This window comes from Budorcas taxicolor, chromosome 3 (assembly GCF_023091745.1).
Source record: "Budorcas taxicolor isolate Tak-1 chromosome 3, Takin1.1, whole genome shotgun sequence".
Classification (NCBI taxonomy): Eukaryota; Metazoa; Chordata; class Mammalia; order Artiodactyla; family Bovidae; genus Budorcas; species Budorcas taxicolor.
The window spans coordinates 86,531,673-86,543,016 of record NC_068912.1 but is presented as its reverse complement, the minus strand read 5'-3'; the positions used below and the strand labels follow the sequence as shown (position 1 = coordinate 86,543,016).

Below are 11,344 nucleotides of genomic sequence, written 5' to 3'. Positions count from 1 at the left end.
ACACTTGGAGGTTTCATGAGTCTCCATCCTTTCAAAGGAAAATGTCTCTTGGTAGGCTTAGGTCCAGACAGATTGAGAAGTCAGGACTTGGAGAGAGTACCTCGTAGAATCTGCTAACAATTAGAGACTGTAGAATTCTTATTTTCTTATGAAAAGCAAGATGAAGTGAAACCGTGAAGGATCCCATTTGCTGCTCTGTGCAGACAACTCAGAAACCAAAGCACAGACACATCAGGATGCAACAGGAAACCGCAGGGGCCTAAGATCGTTCAGTGTAAATAGGAAGTCAGAGTTTACTTTTTGAACCCACAGTGCCAAGCTGAAGTGCAGTGTGTAATACAGCTCTCTGCGCAGCCTTTCCGTGAGCCCAGGCACAGATGAAAAGTGATGCCATCTGGGTAAAAGCATTTTCAAGTGTTTGTTCTGATAGGGGCTTGGAGCAAGCTTCTTTTGTTTGTGCTGGTGAATAATTTGGGACACAGGTGCAGTTTGGACTTGAAAGCATTAATTGCGCTCCCTGGTTTTCCCTGTAGTGATATCTGAAACCCCTGTATTTGTATACAAAGTAATCTTAATCCACATACATTCATCAACCATTTGCTATTGACAGTCACCTTTCATATACCCCATCTGCAGACCTTTGAGTCCAGGTGCATAGTAGTGGAACATTGGTGGACACTTAATGGGTACTCCATGCTTATTGGAGTGACATCTGTAATCACATTTGATTGCTACCATTGCATTGGACTTCCCTTGTGGCTCAACTGGTAAAGAATACGCCTGCAATGAAGGAGACCTGGGTTCGATCCCTGGGTGGGAAGATCCCCTGGAGAAGAGAAAGGCTACCACTCCAGTATTCTTGGGCTTTCCTTGTGGCTCATCTGGTAAAGAATCCGCCTGCAATGAGGGAGACCTGGGTTCGATCCCTGGGTGGGAAGATCCCCTGGAGAAGGGAAAGGCTACCCACTCCAGTATTCTGGCCTGGAGAACTCCATGGACTGGAGAGTCCATGGGGTAGCAAAGAGTTGGACACGACTGAGCAACTTTCACTTTCAGGGCTTCCCTGATAACTCAACAAAGAATCCGCCTGCAATGTAGGAGACCCCAGTTCGATTCCTGGATCAGAAAGATCTTCTGGAGAGGGGATGGCTGCCCACTCCAGTATTCTTGGGCTTCCCTTGTGGCTCAGCTGGTAAAGACTCCACCTGCAATGTGGGAGACCTGGGTTCGATCCCTGGGTTGGGAAGATCCCTTGGAGAAGGGAAAGGCTGCCCACTCCATTATTCTGGACTGGAGAATTCCATGGCCTATAGTCCATGGGGTCGCAAAGAGTCAGACACGACTGGGCGACTTTCACTTGCATTGCATTGGATGCTAGTAAGTAGGATACAAATGATCATCACCATTTTCAGAGAAGGAAAATGTAAGTGATAGAAAAGACATGGGTTGTGAAGTTAGATAGATTTATGTTCACATCCAAAATACTTAAACTTTCTTAGCCAGAGTGCCTTCTTTTACTCAGCCAGTTGTTCTTGAGTTCCTGGTCTGTGCCAGGCACTGGAGGGAAATGGTAAGCACGAGTAGACACAGACCTTACAGTCTAATGGGGAAGACGGATACTAAGCAAACAATCACAAAAATATGTAGTTACAGATCTTGATAGGTGCTTACATTCATACCCTGCTGCTGTTGTTCAGCTGTTCAGTCGTGTCCAACTCTTTGCGACCCCATAGCATGCCAGGCTTCCTTGTCCTTCACTGTCTCCCTGAGTTTGATCAAAATCTTGTCCATTGAGTCGGTGATGCCATCCAACCATCTCGTCCTCTGTTGTCCCCTTCTCCTCCTGCCCTTAATCTTCTCTAGCATCAGGGTCTTTTCCAGTGAGTCAGCTCTTCACATCAGATGGCTAAAATACTAGAGCTTCAGCTTCAGCATCAGTCCTTCCAGTGATATTCAGGGTTGATTTCCTTTAGGACTGACTGGTTTGATACCCAGCTGATGAGAGTACAAATGGGTGTAATCAGTTGGGAAAACAGTGAAGCATTGTATGAATATGCACATATCTTGCACTCTACCAGTTTCATTCCTAGGTAAAAACCTGGAGAAACTATCATACCCTTGTACCAATATGGACCCAGAGATTAGTACAAAGAGTGTTCATAGCATTATTTTCATAATAACTCCAAATTTGAATCAACCCAAGTTTCTCCTAATAATAGAATGAATATGCTAAATTGTATTGTAATCTTACAGTGGCATACATACTTCGATTGAAGGAATTACAGCTACCTATACATGTCAAACAGTTTTAAGTGAAAGAAACAAGGCATGAAAGAAAATACAGAATTATTTTATTCAAATAAAATTCAAAGAGACAAGAGAGACAACACGTTTTAGGAATGTATGTATAAGTGATGAACCTTGAAAGATAAGCAAGAAATTTGGGGGCTATAAGTACAGAACACTTGGTTAATTACATGGCTGCGCCTGCTGATTACTGAGGTTAAAAAAATAATTAAAGATGCCTTCCAGGAGGGGCTTGTGACAAGTAGCATTCTGGGTGAAGGTTGGATGAGTCTTTATATTATCAGTCTTTGAATTATACATATATGTGTCTGGTGTGTAAATGCTGTGAGGAGGAGGAGTGACAGAGGATAGGATGGTTGGATGGCATCACCAATTCAATGGACATGAGTTTGAACAAACTCTGGAAGATAGTGCAAGATAGCAAAGTCTGGCGTACTGCAGTCCATGGGGTCGCAAAGAGTCTGGCACAATTTAGTAACTGAACAACAATAACAAAGTGCTGTGAAGTGGAGGAAAAATCATGAGAGTGTAAAGCCAAGTGACTGATGATGTTTGGGTGATTGGCTTGTATAAGGCAGGGATGTTTGAGATGAAATACTTTGATTAGGTAACTAAGCAGAGTCTAGTAGGAAGCAGGGAGGGTTGAACATGGCAGTGGATGAGTGGTAAGTGATCCAGGAAGAGAACAGCAGGATGATAGGAGGGAAACTAGCAGATTGGGTTTGTTACGGGCATGACACAAGTTAAGCCTGGAGAAGCAAAAAGGGGCAGGACATGCTAGGTTTATAATCCTTGTGAAAGATGTTTGTCTTTTAAGAGAAACAAAGGTTTTAAGCACAGTGGTAACAGAAGCAGATTTACAAAGGATCAAAATAATTGCAATTTGAAGGACAGATTGGAGAGAGACCACAGCAGATGTGAGAAGACTAGATAGAAGGACCTTAGAAATCAGGTGAGATGGTATTGCAGTAGCTTGTCTCAGAGTATGGCAGGGGAGATGGAGAGGAGTGGATATATTTGAAAGACAGTTAGAAGATGAAATTGATGGTACTTTTGGCAGTGGAGAAATGGCAATCCACTCCAGTACTATTGCCTGGAAAATCCCATGGACAGAGGAGCCTGATAGGTTACAGTCCATGGGGTCGCAAAGAGTCGGACACGAGTGAGCGATTTCACTTCACTTTGGCAGTGGAAATGCCAAGGTTGCAGGGTGGATGCAATCAAGGCTTCCCAGGAGAGGAGAAACCTTTCCGAGTAACACAGATGTTAAGGAGACTAACATCTAAAGGCAGTGTATGATCCTAGATTGAGTCCTATACTAGAGAATTCTTTTTTACTTTTACTGTAAAAGATGTTTTGTAGCAATTGGTGAAATTTGAATAAGGCCTATAGATAAAATGGGCTTCCCTGGTGGCGCAGAGGTTAAAGCATCTGCCTGCAATGTGGGAGACCCGGGTTCGATCCCTGGGTCAGGAAGATCCCCTGGAGAAGGAAATGGCAACCCACTCCAGTACTCTTGCCTGGAGAATCCCATGGAGGGAGGAGCCTGGTAGGCTACAGTCCATGGGGTCGCAAAGAGTCGGATACGACTGAGTGACAAACAACTTATAGATAAAATAATAGAATTTTGTCCATTTGTATTTTCTGATACTATAATTGTATTAGGGCCATATAAAAGAATAGCCTTTTAAAAATAAAATGTGCTTAAGTATTTAGGGGTAAATCAGTATTATATCTGCAAATTACTCACACTGGTTCAGAAAAACTTTTTTCACATACACACAATGTGTCTCGTGAGGGGAGTGGATGGATAAGTGGATAGAAAGAAAGAATGAAGAATGTCTATACAATGTATTAAGAGACTCTGAATCTAATGAAGGGTATATAGAATTCTTTGTACTATTTTTGTAACTCTTCTCTAAGTCTGAAATTATTTTTAATGAAAAAAGCTAAATGCAAAAATTAAAGAGTAATAGCCATATGAAAGTCATACCTCTGTTACTTTATGCTGATAAGTTAATATGTTACTCACTGTACCCTATATAAAGTTCCGCTGGAGAATTTGTTTTAGAATTTACTGGTTAAAAATGTTATTTAATCTGAACTTACATATCCTTCTTTCCAGTATGCTATCTATACAACCAATCCCATTTTTCTTCTATCCCTGTAAACCAGGAAGCTTAGAGTTGAAATCTAACACTCAAGCTAAAATGGTTTATCATATTTGGTTTATCATATTTCCATTCTTCTTTTCATTAGTTTTATATTTATAGCTTTTGTTTATGAGTTATTATAACATCTGTGTGTGTGTGTGTGTGTGTGTGTGTGTTGAAGAGGGCTATATAAAATATCTAAAACCTTTTGAATTAGTTTTCAATGGATGCTGTAACAAACTATTACGCACTTGGTGGCTTAAAACAATACACATTCACATTCTTAAAGTTCTGGAGACCAGACGTCCAAAATCAGGTTCAGTACACTGAGATCAAGTGTGAACGGGGTCTTCCTCTCTCTGGAGGCACCAGGGAGAAGCTGTTCCTTGCTTCTTGCAACTTCCGGTGGCTGTGCACATAGCTTGGCTTGAGGATACACGACTTCAGTGCTCTACAGTCACTTCAGAGCTCTCATCTGTGGTCAAATCTCCCTCTTCTCTCTCAGAAGGACACTTATGACTGCATTTAGAGCCCACCTAGATAGTCCAGGATTATATCCCCATCACCACCACCCCTTTTTTTTTTTTTTTTTTTGCCATATACAGTAGCATTCACAAGTTGCAGGGATTTGGACATGGCTGTCTTTGAGAGGATCATTATTCAGTGTACCACACCCTTTGTGAAAAGAAGTAACATCAAAATTACATTTTTTTAAAGTAAATAAAGTTGAAATATAATCGTTTCTTCAGGAAGTGTTAAGTACTTTTACATTTGTGTGTAGCAAAACAGCACAGATAAAGCAAAGAGTCAAATTTCTGTACAGTGACTTTTAATTACTTTAATGAATTTCATCTAGTTCTGTCTTATATTTCCTATTTAGTTACTGCTGAAATATATTTGATTTTTAAAAATTGGTCTTAGATCCACTAACCTCACTGAATTCTCTTTATTAATTTTGTAATTGAAGTATGGTTGATTTACAGTGTTGTGTTTCTGGTGTATAGAAAAACAATACACATATAGATAGGTAGGTAAGTAGCTAGACAGATTTTTTTCATATTCTTTCCCATTATGTGCACTTCCCTGGTGGCTCAGAGGTTAAAGCGTCTGCCTCCAATGCGGGAAACCTAGGTTCAATCCCTGGGTCGGGAAGATCCCCTGGAGAAGGAAGTGGCAACCCACTCCAGTATTCTTGCCTGGAGAATCCCATGGACAGAGGAGCCTGGTGGGCTACAGTCCACGGGGTCGCAAAGAGTCGGACACGACTGAGCGACTTCACTTTCACTTCCCATTATAGGTTATTATGTGATATCTAATATAGTCCCCTGTGCCATATAGTAGGACCTTGTTGTTTAATTTATATGTATTAGTTTGTATCTGCTAATCCCAAACTCCTAATTTATTTCTGCCTGCTCCTTTGGTAACCATAAATTTGTTTTCTATGTCTGTGAGTTTGCTTCTATTTTGTAAGTAAGTTCATTTGTATCATATTTTAGATTCCATATGTAAGTAATAGCATATGCTATTTGGATTTCTATGTCTGACTTATTTCACTTAGTATGATCATCTCTAGGTCCATCCATATTGCTGCAAATGGCATTATTTCATTCTTTTTTATAGCTGAGTAGTATTCCATTACACACACACACACACACACACACACACACACACCCCACATCTTCTTTATCCATTCATCTGTCAATGAACATTTAGGTCGCTTCCATGTATTAGCTATTGTAAATATGCATTTTACTAAATTTTAAAATGCTGGGCTAGAGGAAGCACAAGCTGGAATCAAGATTGCCAAGAGAAATGTCAATAACCTCAGATATGCAGAGGACACCACCCTTAGGGCAGAAAGTGAAGAAGAAATAAAGAGCCTCTTGATGAAAGTAAAAGAGGAGAGTGAAAAAGTTGGCTTAAAGCTCAACATTCAGAAAACGAAGATCATGGCATACGGTCCCATCACTTCATGGGAAATAGATGGGGAAACAGTGGCTGACTTTATTTTTCTGGGCTCCAAAATCACTGCAGATGGTGATTGCAACCATGAAATTAAAAGACACTTACTCCTTGGAAGGAAAGTTATGACCAACCTAGACAGCATATTCAAAAGCAGAGATATTACTTTGTCAACAAAGATCCATCTAGTCAAGGGTATGGTTTTTCCAGTAGTCATGTATGGATATGAGAATTGGACTATAAAGAAAGCTGAGTGCAGAAAAATTGATGCTTTTGAACTGTGGTATTGGAGAAGACTCTTGAGAGTCCCTTGGACTGCAAGGAGATCCAACCAGTCCATCCTAAAGGAGATCAGTCCTGGGTGTTCTTTGGAAGGACTGATGTTGAAGCTGAAACTCCAATATTTTGGCTACCTGATACGAAGAGCTGACTCATTTGAAAAGACCCTGATGTTGGGAAAGATTGAAGGTGGGAGGAGGAGGGGATGACAGAGGATGAGATGGTTAGATGGTATCACTGACTCAATGGACATGAATTTGGGTAACCTCCGGGAGTTGGTGATGGACAGGGAGGCCTGGCGTGCTGTGGTTCGTGGGGCCGCAAAGAGTCGGACACAAGTGAGCGACTGAACTGAACTGAACTGAAATTTTAAAATGTACATGTGTTAAACAATCTCTACATTCCTGATAGCTTTCACAGTAAGTTTTAAACCACAGAACCAGGTGATCTTATGTGGTTTGGATGATCATGGAAGGATTTTGTAAGGCCATGATTTTGGAAGAGGTCTTAGCAGGATAAGTATGAACTTTATCTGGAAGATCATTATCACCTACAAAATTTCTTCTCTCTCTTCCCTTGTTTATACCTTTTGTTCTTGTTGTCAATTTTTGTATAATTGTGTTTATCAGGACCTCCAGTATTCTGTTAAACAGTTATGATTAAAAAGCAATCTCATCTTGTCCCTAACATTAGAGGGGCTGTGTCTGAAATTTCTCTAGTGAATGTGGTATTTACTGGAGATTTTTGAGATGTATAGATATATAAATATAGCTATTCTTTTTGTGAAATTGAGAAAATGATCTCCCATAGCATTCAGGACAGTTGATCAGTAACCTGTATTTGAATAACCACTAAAGGTGATTTCATTTGACAGTTCCATTCCAGGGCCAGGCAACTCCATCACTCTGAATTTCACAAAGGTAGGCACCATCAGCTCTTCATTGTATCCTCTGTGTCTGTTCTAGTATGGGGGACTCAGCTAGACATTCAATATTTATTGAATGAAGAGTGGAAGATATTTAATAAGTATGTTTTGAATGAATGATTTAAAGTTAGGAAATTGTTTTCTTAAGGGGAACCAGACACCATGCTACATTCCACACCCCTAACACCAGGAGCTGAGTGTGTGGTGTTGCCGTTCTTCTGTCCTCTCAGCATGTGGCTCAGTCAGATGAGCACTGGACACAGAAAGGCAGAAATGAATGAATCAGTCAGAGAGTATTCTGTTGCTAGCTATTAGATTTTGTCCCTAATGATTCACTTTTATTGGAACTGGAGCCAGGTGGTTAAGATGATTTAATCAGGACAAACATAAAATACTTTCTTTAATGGAATAATTGCTAATTTCATTTTCTCCTTAAAGTTGGCCATTCATCTCATGCCTGTGTCTTTCAATCTGTATGTCGCCAGGAGTATTGAAAGCGATTATTCTGAATTAAGACAAAAGGACTCACAAAGGATTATCTTAGTGTGTTAGTAGAGGGTTCAGAATTTCAGTATGAAATTGGAAAGGAGTTGGTAGAGTCGCAGGCTTACATCCAAAAAGATAGATTTGAATACCCTGGGTAAGATTATATACAGATTTATTGGTGAATAACTGAGGGAGGTTGGTTATCATAAAGTAGGAAATTAGGTAAGAATATCTTAGTAGTTTTGAATTCTTTACAGTTCTTTATAATCCAATATGTACTTCTCATTTCAAGGGGGATTTCATTTAATAAGTTAGTTAAAGTTACACCCAGTATTAGAATGTCTGGTGTTCAGAAATTGATGACATTTTCCCGATTTGGGTCTCTCCTCGAAGTCTTTGATGACTCCTGTCCCCAGAAAGTAAGTCGACTTACTGAGCCCTGGCCAGCTCTGTGCACCTCCTTTCCCGCCATGTGTGCTCTGCTCCAGTACCTCTAAGGAGATCTTACAGTAGGGGCCTTCCTCTCCTCAGGCTTTTAGAAGAGGCCCCAGGGAGCAGACTGCCTACGTAGGGCTTCCTAAAAGTTTGTTAAACTAGTGTTTAAAACCACCCTGAGGATATAAAACAGAAGTAGAAGTCTGAAGAAAGAGGCCAGGGTTGACTGTTGTGTATGAGATACTAAGGCCAAAAGTGAGGGCTGCTCTGGGTATGGGCTATGAGTCTGCTGAAGACAAGGCAGAGCTGTGTGCATGGATCTGGCACAAGCAACCCAGCAGAGTATATCTTACAAGGTACCTTGTGCAGAAGGAATGAGTGAGGAGTAGTAGGGTTTACCACTGAGGGCCAAGAATGAAAGGGACTCCTGAGCAGAGCAGTGGAGAGGGAAGGAGGGAGAGCGAGAAAGCATGCTCCAGGCATACTACTCTGGGGCCATGGGGAGTCCCCAGTGGGCTTGTCGTGAATCAGCAGAACCACATTGTGAGAGAGTCTGTTTGGGACATGCATCCTACCCTGAGGACATATTGGAGCCAGATCATGATCCTTTCAGTCCAGTAAGACCTCCCTGAGGTGCCTGCCTGGGCTGTGGAGTAGCCTGAGCAGCAGGTGGCTAGCCAGCAGAGGAAAGGGTGGAAGAAAAAAAGACAGAAACAGCCTGAACCCCCACCCCCTGCCCCCATGTATGCTTCTAAGTCAGTTGTAGCCATGGGAGACAGATGTTTTCAATTAGATGAGATGGGAGCTTTTTTTTTTCTTAATTTTATCTTGGAATATAGTTGATTTGCAGTATTGTGTTGGTTTCAGGTGTACAGCAAAGTGTTCCAGTTACACACACACACAGACATTCTTTTTCTGACTCTTTTCCTATATAGGTAATTACAGAGTGTTGAGTACAGTTCCCTGTCCTATACAGTAAGTCCTTATTGATTATCTATTTTATATATACTAGTGTGTGTATGTTAATCCAAAACTCCTAATTTATCCCCCCCATGTTTCCCCTTTGATAACCATAAAATTGTTTTCAAAGTGTGTGAGTCTGTTTCGATTTTGCATGTCAGTTCATTTGTATCACTTTTGAAGATTTCACATACAAGTGTTATAGTATCATATTTATCTTTCTCTAACTTACTTCACTTAGTATGTTGCTGCACACGTCAGTATTTCATTCTTTTTTATGGCTGAGTAATATTCTAGCACGTGTGTGTGTTTATTGATATATATAGTATGTGTATATACAGACACACACTGTGCTTTCTTTATTTATTCTGCTGATGGACATTTAGCTTGCTTCTATATCTTGGCTATTGTCTAGTGTTCAGTGATTTTTGTTGTTGTTGGCGTATAGCTGCTTTACACCGCTGTATCAGTTTCTGCTGTATTGCCAAGTGAATCACGATGGGAGTTTTAAACATTACAATGAAGTGTTCACATTAAATGTTGAAGGTCGATCAAACACTTTTTATTATTTCAGGGTGTATGAATACTATGGCCCACCCTGAAATCTCATTCCAGGATGAGGAAGAAGAGTTCACAGAACAAATTTTGTAAGGAGTAGAGAAGCAAATAAGGCTGCTTCCCTCCTGTACACTGCTGTAACTGTGCAGATCCTTCAGTAAATCAGAATGTACTCTAGGCTCGAGCAGTTCTCCCCTCCCTCTCTTGCACTGACAAATCTTGTTCTCTTTAACCATGTAAGATGACAACAGACTGTAAGGAGTCTGGCTGTAAGGATGAGAACAGTCTATAGGCTGTAAGGCCTACAGTCTATGGGGCTGCAAAGAGTCAGACAACTTAGCGACTCAGCAAGAAGAGCTGAAGAGAAGGGGAAAAACTTCTCGTAACCATGTATGGAACTCCCATACCTCCATGTATCTCCTGTCTGCTTTTCTGCCCTCATTTACAACTTTCCTCTTTGTTCACATCACTCCAGCTGCACTGATGTAAGATAGCTATTCATGTCAGATAGCAAGCACATCCCTGCCAGAGGGCCTTTGCACTTGCTCTTACCTCTCGGCCTGTATCATTCCTGACTCCATGCTTCTCTCCCTCATTCCCTTACAGTCTCAGCTTAAAGTAACCTCATCATAAAGGTCCAACCAGATCACCCTGTATTAAAATAACAGCATTTGCCCTCACCACACTACTTAATTTCTCCTTTCTGCTTTATTTTTCTAAAAAGCCTTATCACTGCTGACTTATTATATATTTGAATACATATATTATATAAAATCTATATTATATGTATAGATTATATAAATTATATATTCCTTTATTTTGTTATCCCACGTCCCATCAGACCATAAGTTCCATGAAGGCAGGACTTTGTTTTTTCCCAGCTGTATCCATAGCCTGTTGAGCAGTGCCTTGAAAGCTAGTGGAGGTGATAGAATTCCAGTTGAGCTATTGCAAATCCTAAAACATGATGCTGTGAAAGTGCTTCACTCAATGTGACAGCAAATTTGGAAAATTCAGCAGTGGCCATAGGACTAGAAAAGGTCAGTTTTCATTCGAATCCCAAAGAAAGGCAATGCCAAAGAATGGTCCAACTACCACACAATTGCACTTATCTCACATGCCAGCAAAGTAATGCTCAAAATTCTCCAAGCCAGGCTTCAACAGTATGTGAACCATGAACATTCAGATGTTCAGTCTGGATTTAGAACAGGCAGAGGAACCAGAGATCAGATTGCCAACATCCCTTGGATCATCAGAAAAGCAGGAGAGTTCCAGAAAA

The 11,344-nt window shown here is 40.8% G+C and overlaps 1 protein-coding gene across 7 annotated transcripts in view; it reads left to right on the top strand.

Annotated features, from left to right (window-relative positions):
- The window catches only part of FGGY (FGGY carbohydrate kinase domain containing), a 501,197-nt gene that overhangs the window by 305,462 nt on the left and 184,391 nt on the right, over nucleotides 1–11,344 (top strand). The window lies entirely within an intron of this gene.